Source organism: Elephantulus edwardii, unplaced genomic scaffold, assembly GCF_000299155.1.
Source record: "Elephantulus edwardii isolate Elephantulus edwardi_28Jun2011 unplaced genomic scaffold, EleEdw1.0 scaffold00003, whole genome shotgun sequence".
Lineage (NCBI taxonomy): Eukaryota > Metazoa > Chordata > Mammalia > Macroscelidea > Macroscelididae > Elephantulus > Elephantulus edwardii.
In genome coordinates this window covers 1423295-1435085 of record NW_006399753.1, presented here as the reverse complement: position 1 = coordinate 1435085, position 11791 = coordinate 1423295, and the positions used below count along the sequence as shown (strand labels likewise).

The window sequence follows — 11791 nt, the reverse complement described above, 5'->3', positions numbered from 1 at the left end:
TGGACAGGAGCTGGGCAGGTACCAGGACCCAGGGGACAGGAGCTGAGCTGGTACCAGGACCCAGTGGACAGGAGCTGAGCTGGTACCAGGACCCAGTGGACAGGAGCTGGGCTGGTACCAGGACCCAGTGGACAGGAGCTGGGCTGGTACCAGGACCCAGTGGACAGGAGCTGGGCAGGTACCAGGACCCAGTGGACAGGAGCTGGGCTGGTACCAGGACCCAGTGGACAGGAGCTGGGCTGGTACCAGGACCCAGGGGACAGGAGCTGGGCAGGTACCAGGACCCAGTGGACAGGAGCTGAGCTGGTACCAGGCCCCAGGGGACAGGAGCTGAGCTGGTACCAGGACCCATCGGACAGGAGCTGGGCATCCCAAATCAGCCCCCCCTTCCTTAGAGAACTCAAGCTTATACAGAAAGCACAGGACAGAGGAAGCTCTGGTGGCCTAGTGGGCAAGGACTTGATCTGCCAGTCCATAGGCAAGCGGTTTGAATCCACTAGCTGCTTCTTGGGAGAAAGAGGAGCAATGTCCTCCTGGGCGATTTACAGCCTCTTAAAACCTGCTGGCGAGTCAGTTAGGAGTTCGTTCTGACTCTGGCGGTGACTTTGACTTCTCTAGTCTGGGTGTTCAGGCCAACAGACACGGGGTCAAACATGTCCTGAAACAGCCGTCACCATCCAGCCAAAGTCCGTGACCACACGAAGTGATGGACAAAAGGGCTTCAGGCTGATCCTGAAACCTTCATTAATTACTCTTCTTGACCAAGAGAAAACCTTTTCTTTTTGAGATTGCAATGTTAGTCTTACATCAGTTTGGGGTCCTATAAGAGCCCAGTGTCCGCTAAGAGGTCAGTCTATTACTGTATCCATTAGTTGCTAAGTATACTCTTATTAACGCAATTTAAGTGTTAGTTTCACATTATTAAGGGGCATGCCTGGAGCTGTAGTGCGGGAACTGGGCCAGAGAGGGAAGGCATGGTTGGTTCAAGGACCCTCACGAGACAGCTCCCCAGTGGCCCTGCAGTCTGCACCCAGCCCCGATCTGAGGGCCCACTGCCCACACAGGGCCTCCTGGGGTGAGAATCCCCAGCTTGGGGGTCTGACTCAGCCTCCAACCGGCTTGTGTGGAGGCATCGTCCACCTGGAGACACAGGCAGGAAAATAGGCTTTCATCAGCCAAGTGAGGGTGCGGAGGCTACATCCCCTCCAGAGCTTACCACGAAGGGGACCAACAGTCCAATGTGGGCATGGAGGCCAAGCCCTGGGGCCCAGGGTGTAGAGATGGAGAGAAAGGGAGAAGGACCTCCCAGGATCAAAACCAGAGTCCACCAAGATCGCCCCGTGTGGGCACCACCTCTCTGGAGCCGGAACCTGGGTGCTCTGAGACTGCTGGCCCTATCTTCACACTGGCAGCTTGCTGACGCTTCCATCCACTTCATCTTGCAGGGGGACCCTGGAGGACACCCCCACAGTGGTTTCCCAGGAAAAGACCAGAAAATTCCACAGCAAATGGAGTAAGGAGAAAGTGCCCGGGATGGAGCCCGGGCAGCCAGACCACTTGGGGTGAAGGTCATAAACCTGGCTTCCTAAGGGCACTTCCTGCCTAAGGATTATCACCATGGCAAAGTGACATCTAAAAAGTAAAGCCTCCCCGCTGTGACTGAGCGCTCCAGCAGCACCACGGCCGTGCCAGGCTCCTTCCACTGAGGGGTTCCCACACGTGCGTTCACTGGCCTGGCAGTGATTCTTGGTGGTTTGGCAGTTCATCATCCTGTCACGTGTTCCGATGTGACCAGTCAATCAACTGTAGGGCTTTGGGCAGATGCGATCTGCTGCCCTCCCTCCCCCGCCCCCCAGCCCTGGATGTGATCACACTGATGGAGGGGAGTGTCCCTGGGGTGCGGCCCACACCCAGCTGTGTCTTTGTTGTTAGGTGCCCTCAAGTCAACTTTAACTCATAGCGGCTGGTGAGTAACAATCAGTGGACAGCAGATCGAGACCTGCCTGTCCTGCCCCACCCACTGTGCTCAAGCCCTTCGACTGGTGACTGTATCTATCTTGTTGCAAGTGGTCCTCTCCTTCTCAGACCTTCCTTTCCAGGAACTGGGGCCCCCTGACAACATGCCCAAGGTGTGTGAGACAAAATCTTATCATCTTTGGCTTCAACAAGCCCCTTGGCTTCTCACAATATAGGCTTGTTTGCAGCCCATGAAATATTCAATATGTGTCCCCAGCACCACAATGCAAAGGCATCAATTCTTCAGTCTTCCTTATTCATGATCAAATTTTCACATCCATATGAAGCAATTGAAAATATGGTTTGGTTGCACATTGGTCTTTAAACTGACACCATGCTCGTTAGCACTTTGAAGAGTCCTTGATAGATTTTCCAACACCTTTGATTTCTTGACTGTCATTTCATGGAGCCAGAACAGCTCCACTCTTTTTTCATATATTACGATGTTGCCTCTTGCTTCACTCATGTGGCTGTTTTGCCTTCTTGGTGCTGAGATGGATGCCCACTGAAGGCTGCAGGCCTTGATCTTCTTCAGTAAATGTTTCAAGTCCTCTTCACTTTCTGCAACCAAGGTCATGTCATCTGCATAACACGTGTTGTCTTCCTCCAGTCTTGATAGCAGATTCTTCTTCCTACAGTGATTTTTCTTGGATCATTTGCTTAACCAACAGAGGACTAGGTAGAGATAGAAGATGCGTCCCTCCTGCACACCTTTTCCATTTTAAAGCACGTAGTATTCCCGTGCTCTCTTTGAATAACTGTTTCTCAGCCTGCGCACAGGGTCTACATGCGTTCCATTAAGTGTTCGAGAATTCCGTTCTTCCAGTGTTATCCATTGTATGTTATATTCACACGGTCAATAAAGCACAATAATTTTTGGTATCTCTGCTTTTGTTTTCTTGATGTTGCAGACATTTTTCATAATCTTGTACAAGATTTTACTTATTGGTAATATTAATGATATAATTTTATCATTTCAGCACCCCTGTTTTTTGAATGGGAACACAGGTGAATCTCCCCATCAGTTGATCTGGTGGCTGTCCTCCAAATTCCTTGGCATAGATGAGTGGGCATATGCAGTTTACATTGAATTGGAAACACCCTGACTGGTTATATTCCACCAATTCCTGGAACCTTCCTTTTTTTGCCAGTGCCTCTGTGCTGGCTGGACTTTTTCCTTTAGTTCCGTTGGGTCTTGGTCATATGTTAGTTCATTAAATGGATGGTTCCATGTCCGTGAATTCTTTTTTTATAGTGATTCTGAGTATCCCTCCATCGTCTTCTGATGCTTCCTGAATTGTTAAATCTTTCTGATATCTTGGACTCAAGCCAGGCCTTTGGGGGTGATCAGAGGGAAGTAAAGGCAAAGAAGTGGGAGGAAATCCCGAGGGCAGATGCAGGATTCTGACAAGCATGTTTGTTCTGTGATGTCTCTTCACATGATGATGTCAGATGCCCACATGTGACTTTCAAGGCAGACTTGTCTGGTGTTCTTGCTGTTGGTGCACCCTTTAAGTAACATATCCATTATTTCATGTCAGGACAGCTTGCTCACCACTCTTAGTTCCTGGAATAATGATCTCACAGCTAGCTAATCAATAATGTTATTGGATTTTACACTGGCAACTTTTATCATTTTCCTGAACTTAGGCAAAGACACACAGTTCAAGTCTACCAGCTGCTCCACAGGAGAAGGGCAGGAAACCTCCATCCATGCAACTGACTGACTCTGAAAAGCACTGGACAGTCAGCAGGGGGTCAACTACAGATCGAAGGTACAAAACCAACCACCGACTTGGGCAACTGTTTGCTGTCATCTTACACCTAGGCAATCGCATCTGGGTTCCACCCGCCTTCACGGGCACTGAGAACTTTCCAGGCTCAGAGGAAGGCTGAGCCCCAAATAAAAGAAGCTCTCCCGTGGTTCAGGTGCAGGTGCTAAAGGAGGCAGAGACCCTTCCCGAGCGGCAACACAGAGAGAAAGGCTTCAACTAGAGACAGTGCTCTGAACTGGAACTGCACCTCCAGCCTCTAAAACTGTGAGAGAGCAGATTGATTTAGTAAAGCCACACCCGTGGTGCCTCTGTCACAGCAGTGCTGGAAAACTTGGGCAGGGCCGTGGGTGTTGCAGCACTTAATACTGAGTTGAACAACGCTTGCAGGGACTCGTCCCTGAGCCATTGCCCCTGCTGCCGGCCACTTGGCCTCGAAGCATGAGTGCATCAATTCTCCACTCTCACCCATTCTTCTGTGCACCCTGTGTCAAAGGTCAAGGGCTGCTCCGGCACAAGGGGTACTCAGACCCCCCCAGTGACAGCTCAGGAAAGGGCAGTTGTTTCTAGGACAGGCCACAAGGGTCACCTGGTATCCTGAGACAGGAGCACAGTCACCTGGTTGAGGAGCTGCACCCCAGCTCTGGTGTTTTGTGGGAGACACAGGAGGGCACTCAGCTCAAGATGGCCTTGGGATGTGCCCACAGAGAGGGCTACCAGACCAGGGCTCACCCCCAAACCCCTCCACTCCAGCCTGCCTTTGCGTGAAAGGACAGAGCCTCCCTGGAGTGGGCAGGGCAGTAATTACCATTGCAAGCTGACAACTTGCCCTACAGCGTGGAGGAAGTGGTGAGGGACGCATCACAACTGCTCACACTCCATTGTCACTTTTGTTCCTGTCTCCGCCAACACCACTTCTTTGGAAACACTGAGACTAGACAACCTTCCTCTTCCTCATAAACACACCATCTGTAAGACCCACAGTACCGGCTCAAAGAGCCCCTCCCAGTGCCTCTTCTCCCACCTTTCCACACCCCACCCCGCTCTCTGTCAACTCCAAACACTGAACTCACACCCCGTACTTGCTTCCTATCACAGCCTTGAAGTTGGTCAGATGTCCTAAACTTGAGAAATAAAGCTTCCTTCCTCCTCAAAAGGAGGCCGGGAGCCTCCTCTGAGATGGGAGCTACTTGCAGGTCTGAGGTTTTGGGGCAAACATGGGCATTGACTTGGCTCCAGACCAGTGAATCGGGGTGTATCCAAGTGAGCTTCCTGTTGCAGGGCAACCAGTGACCATTGCAGTCACCAAAGGCAAGAAAGTTCCTCTGCTCTGGTGTGTGGTGTGAAAGGCAAACAGGGGGTCCGACAGCTGTCCAAGCAGCAAAGCCTGAGACCCCTGCAGCTGCATCTTATATTTATGTTGATTACTGTTTTCAATCTATTTGCAGAACAGATCATCCGAGAGGCTGGGCTGATGAGGAAGACTCAGCAACAACCTGCGTTAAGCAGAAGACACAACCCTGCTTGCTGAAACTGAGGAGAACCTGAAGCATTTGCTGCAGAAGGTCAAGGACTGCAGCCTCCAATATGGATTGAAGCTCAACATCAAGAAAACAAAGATTCTTACCACTGGGCCAACAGGCAGCATCAGTATGGATGGTGAAGAGATTGAGATTGTTCACAGCTTCACTTTGCTTGGTTCCACAATCAACACTCTTGGTACCAGCAACCAGGAAATGAAGAGGTAAATTGCACTGGGAAAGTTGGCTATCAGGGACCTCTCCAGAGTACCGAAGAGCAACAATGTCAGGCTGGAGACTAAGGTGTGCCCAATTCTGGGTTATAGTCTTCACAATTACGTGCTATGCATCAGAGAGCTGGATAGTGACTAGGGATGATAAAAAGAGAATTGATGCCTTTGAGCTGTGGTGCTGGAGAAGAGTGTTGAATATATCATGGACTGCTAGGAGAAGAACAAACAGGTTCATCCTGGAAAGGGTGAAACTAGGATTCTGAAGCTTCATCTGACATACTTTGGACATGTTGCAAGGAGGGACCAGTCCTTGGAGGTGACATTATGCTTGGGAGGATGGAGGGACAGTGCAAGAGAGGAAGACCCTTGATAAGATGGATTGATTCCGTGACTGATGTAATGGGAGTAGGTGTGCCAGAGGCAGCGAGTTTGGCACAGGATAGAGCAGGGTTTAGGGCTCTTGTACATAGGGTCACTATGAGTCACAAGCAACTCGAAGGCATATAACAACAACAACAACAATAATTGTGGTATGAGGGTTTTTAAGAATTCCTTTTCTATTCTATCCATTGCCTTAGATGTGAACCCATGATCAAAGGGGAATGTGTGTGTGGGTAAAATAAGTCTTTGAGGCTCCACCTGACACCTTACTTCCCTGGGGACAGCTGCTTGACAGCAGACCGAGGTTCAGTGTCTTCAACATCATCAACAGCTGTGAGGCCAGCATGAGAGAGAGAGAGCCAAGCCACTGTAGTGAGACCGTGGCGAGGCGTAGCCTGACCGAGCCACCCCAGGGCCAGAGCCCTTGAGCAGGACCCTGAACACCAGGGAAGGAGCGGCGGAGGAAGCAGCAAGCATCTGTGGGGCCAGAGGTTCCTGCACCAGTGGGATCTTGCTGCTGACGCGGCACCTGCCTTAGCTGACTGAGGGATCGTATCTTGCTGTTAACCTGTCTTGGGACTGCTCTTTGCTGCATCCAGACTGTGATGGTATGGGGGTTTTGTGTCTTCCCTCACCCCCTGTCACAACCAGTTTCCCTAATAAATCCCACAACTGTGAGAACAAAAAAGATTCTGTGTTTCTTTTTCTCTGAGTAATAAGAAATGTGCAATAAAATTTCAGCCCCAGGAGGTACAGGGAAGTGGGAGGCCATGTCTGACCTTACGTTGTTGTCGAGAGGAGCCATAAATTGAGTACAATCCATAACGACCCTAAGAAGAGACAATCTGAAACTCGTCCTATGATGTGCCGTCTTCTCCATCTCTGAGACACCAGGACCCCTTGCTGAAGTCACAGTGACAATCTATCATATCTGAGGGTCCTCTTTTCCTTCACGGACCCTCTGTCTTTCCAGGCATGATGTATGTCCCTTTCCCAGGAAGAGCCTCAAGGATGAAGCTTCGTCCTCCTTGCCTCCAAGAAGCTCTCTGGCCGCACCCTTCCCAGGATGTAACTGCTCTTTTGGTAGGCCATGGGATCCTCAATGTTCTCCCAGCACCATAACTCAAAGACGTCAATTCTTCAACCACCCTTGTTCATTGTCCAGCTCTCTGATGCATAGCAGGTGACTGAGAAGACCATGGCCTGAATCAAGCACATCTTAGATCTCAAACTGACATCAGTGCTCTTCAGCATTTTGGCGAGGTCCTGACAGCAGACTTGTCCACTGCAATACAACTCCTAATCTCCTGACTGCTGGTACCAAAAGTGTTGATTGTTGATCCGAGCAAGATGAAATCATTAACAGCTTGAGGTGAGGATCTTTGTCTTCTTGATATTGGGATATAATCCATACCAAAGGCTTTTAGGAAGCAGTTTTATGCTACGGATGTTGTCAAAGGGGACAGTTCCCTTTGTGGGGTTAGAAGAGGTCAGACTCAGCCTTCCCCAAGTTACCATTGCTCCTTTCAAGTTACAGAATTGAAGTTCTATCTACACTAGGAAGTACGAGTGCCACAGTGGGAAGAGATGCACTGCCAACCCAAAGGCAGGCTGTTCAAATCCACCAGCTGCTTCAGGAAAGAAAGAGGGGGAATCTTGCAATGAGCTGCCCCTGAGAACTGCTGAAAGATCACCTATGAGTTGGTTCCAACTGGACAGTATATAACAACAACATTTACATCTAGATGCTGAAAGGGATGCTCCGATGTTTTACCTCCAGGTATCTTAGATAAGAGAGACCGTTAGCTGTGGGGAGCATCTTATCAGACACACAGGATATTCCTACACATAAGGGAAAGGGACATCCACTTAGTATCCACTTAATATCCAATAGATATTCCTAATGAGGACTGAGAACCAGGAGAAGCCCTTTATCCAGGCTGATAGGCATGGAAATGGGAATGAAGCAGACTTAAAACTTAAGGCTCTTTGTTCTTAAGAGATATTTTGCTTTTTTTTTCTCTTTCTTTCTTTCTTTCTTTCTTTCTTTCTTTCTTTCTTTCTTTCTTTCTTTCTTTCTTTCTTTCTTTCTTCCTTCCTTCCTTTCTCTTTCTTTCTTTTCCTGCTTTACCCTTCTCCCAGTTAAACCCAGCTCCTGGGAAGCTTGTGACAGTCTTAGCGAGGACAAGATAGGGTAAGGCAGGTAAGATATAAAGGTGGAAAACTTGAAGATACACAAATGAAGAAAGCCCTAAAAAGGTGACAGTCATAGATGGAAAAGTGAAATAGGGACAGATAAGACATCAGGTGAGGGGAAAACAAGAAAAGAGCAGGACAAATAAGCCAGCAGGCAAAGGGACTCCCAAGTTAGAGAGCTTGAAAGCGGGGTAGGAGGACAAGCAGAGGTCAGGACAAGTGAAACCAGGACAGAAAAGTGCAAGACAGGTAACTTGCAGGAGAGATGAGCGGGATAAGCAATTTAGAGATAACAGGGTGGAGGCACATCTCCAGGGGAGCCTTTGTGTACATGCTTGGAGGGGCGCGGTTGGGGATCCTGTCAATAAAGCCATAAACATTCTTTTGCTATGTGCCATGTGGTCAAGTGACTGCTGAGATCTTGCCTTGGCGTCTTCGCCTCTGACACACTCGGTGTTACAATTCCTATGCCGATCCCTCCTGTTGAAGGTCTTCTCTGACTAGGACTGGCCCTTCCTCACAATATGCTCGAATTACATGAGATGAAGTGGGTGCACTTCCTCTTCAAAGACCCTGTTATTTGACAGTCCCTGGGATATTCCAGACTCGTCAACTCAAAGGCAGCAGTTCTTTCTTTCATGTTTATTCATTGTTCAAACTTTCAGATGCATACTGAAAACTCCATGGTTTCTTGAAATATCACAAAACCAAGGCTTCCTCAAAGAAGAGAAATCCATCTATTCTTCCTCTTGGTTCAGGTTTCAGTGCTCCGTAAACGCCTTGCTGTATTTACCAAGCACAGTCACTTCTGATTTTATGAAGTTTATTAGAAGTGGGCCTTCACATGTGGCTTTTCAAATAATCCAGGCTGAGCAAAGAGGGAAGCACGCTTGGGAGTCCCCCGCCCTCCAACACGTATTTACATTTCCTCCCAGGCAGAATTTGCAAAAGTTGGAGGGCCCCAAAAGAACAGGTAACAAGATTTATTTCCTCCTTCTAAAAAACAAACCAACAAAACCAACCGTCTTCACTCCATCCTAGTTTCTGATATTGCCCAGATCCATTTCTTTCTCCAAGTCATGATAGGAATGTTTCCTCACCAGAATAAGAACACTTGAGGTAACAGTAGGAGCCCATCACAAGAAGAAAAAAAATGGAAGAGAGAGAGCCCTGGAAGAATAAGGTATTGACTCCCCAGAATAAACAACCTTTGGCTGAGGTATGCAGGTAGTTTGACCAAATATAGGGCCTTAGGCCAGGGGAAAGTGTCTCTATGTCACGATAAGACACGCCAAGGTATTGGAAGGAAAGCACCTTGCCCATGTAAGGGCATTTGAACTGGTGATAGGAGGAGGTATTAGTGCAGGGGTTGTAATTTATCAGAATAAGAATCCATTCTAAGTAATTTCAAATAAACATCTAGAGCAAAATAGGACGAAAGAAGTTCCCCTTCCATAAGAGACCATACATTCTCTGAGGAAGACCCATTATCAGGACTGGGATAGGAACTAGGCAGACTTGGCAGTAACACTGTAGACGATCCCTCTATTAACACTGGAGTGCTAATGACCTTTAAACCAGGTCAACAGATGGCATGGCCACCGGATGGCTCTCCTGAACAGTGAGGCCTGGATAGGCCTATGGCAGCAGGGACCAGGCCAAGGGAGTAGAGTCTCCTTTGGCGTTGCCGAAGGCCGCATCCTCAGACGTTGTTTGCACCCAGGAGTCCAGCAGGATCTCTTCCAGCGTGGGTCGGCAGAAGGCTTGGGAGCCAGGCCCCGGAGATGCGGGCACGGCGGTCTGATGACACATGGTCAGGGAGGTGAATCTCAGCCCCGAGAATCTCCTGGTCTTTCTCAAATGGAGTGTCTACATACACTGTATCATAGAGGAGGATACCCAGTGACCAGACGGTGGGCAGGAGCATGGTGCTAGTGTTCAGAGATCCACTCTGGGGGGCTGTCCACCCTCGTCCCATCAAAGTCAGTGCAGGACACATCATGGAACAAACAGGGCACCAGACCCAAGATCAGTGAGCGTGGCACAGCCTCGGCATAGATCTGCTGTTTCCATCCTTAATGTCACGGGGGAGAACTCCACAGGCACCGCAGCGCTGAACAGCAGCCACTGTCTCGTGTTGGGGTAGCGGCTTCGGCCCTCACCCAGTGGGCCCTGTTCTGTGATGAAGCCAAAGAGATCCTGGGCCGGCAAAGGCCGCTCAGACACCAGCATGTTACCCTCTGGTGTTTCAAGCCAGTCAAGTAGGCGGATCACACCAGGATGTCCACCACCTGCACCCACCTTCCATGACAGTGCCACCTCAAGTGGGCATGTAGTGGAATCTGTGAAGGGATCCAACTCAGTACACGACTTCGGGGCATCACTTGGATGGCCACCTGGAGTTTGTCTGCTATACAGTGTCCTGCGAAGACAGTGCCAAAGGCCTCTTTGCCCAGGAGGGGACCAAGTTGGTGTTCAGCTTCAAATGCCTCCCGATTCTTGGCTCCTGGCGTTGCCATGGGAGATAGAGGGGGTGCAGTTCCCCCCCACAGAGGCTAAGTCAACATGGAGGAGAAGCTGCACATGTTTGGCTCACCGAACCCACAGGGCAGGACGCCCGGACAGAGTGCTTGTGGAGTGAGGATCTTGGGGTGCCAGCACGGGAGGGAGGCACACTCAGGAGTTATTTTGCTTTTAAGATGCTACAATATGTGTAATAACGAGGCTTTACTGGCAAGATGGGTGAAGCTCGGGACCAAGACGTGGCGGTTTCTGCAGGTTGGCCAGAGTTCAGAGTCAGCTCAGTACAACAGTTACTCCTTCTGGGCTCGTGCGTGACCGCTTTACACTAAGGCATTTCACCCTCTTGATCAGAGATTGAAGAATTTACACAACAATGCAAACAACTATCGGCAGACACCCTTACATGAGCTCTGTTCGCCAGGCTTTGTTTCGTCTTTCCTGATATTAATAGTAATTAAAACCACTTAGATTGGGGGGGGGAAGAATTTACACAATGGTTATTTCTTTGAAATCTTGACTTAAGGAGGGTCTACCCAGTGGTTGATTGGGTGGATCGGACACTATGGCTAATATTGAGAAGAATGGGAATCCAGGACACTTCATTTTCCTTGTACAAAATCTATACCTAGATTGAGAAGCTGTTTTCCAAACAGAGCAAGTGAACATGGGATTTAAAATCAGGAAAAGTGTGTGTCAAGGATGTATCCTTTCTCCACATCTATTCAGTCTGTATGTTGAGTAAATCATTCATGAAACTGAACTTTGTGAAGTAGAATGTGGCATCAGGATCAGAGGAAGACTCATCAACAGCCTACATTATGCAACAACACTACTTTGCTTATTGAAAGTAAGGGCCTGAAGTGGCGCTGGCTGAAAATCGCCTGTTACTTCATCCATAGCCACTGGTGAGAGTCAGCGCCCAGAGCCATCAGGGGCTTTAAGCTCGTTGCCCACTGCTGTGGTGTGGACAGCTGAAACCCAGGCCCCGACAGGCACCTGGAGGGGGGTGGGGAACCCAGACTACTTCATGCTCTGCTGTAGAAGGAGGGGCAGTCTCCTGTACTGGTCAGATCCAATTTGACGGTACACACACACACACACACACACACACACTTTTTCTTCCTCTTTTTAAAAAAAGACTACTTCAGCC

At 49.2% G+C, this 11791-nt stretch overlaps 1 pseudogene; it reads right to left on the bottom strand.

Moving 5' to 3' along the window:
• Nucleotides 1-9756: 9756 nt before the first annotated feature.
• Nucleotides 9757-10700, bottom strand: LOC102864766 (annotated as a pseudogene).
• Nucleotides 10701-11791: the final 1091 nt, after the last annotated feature.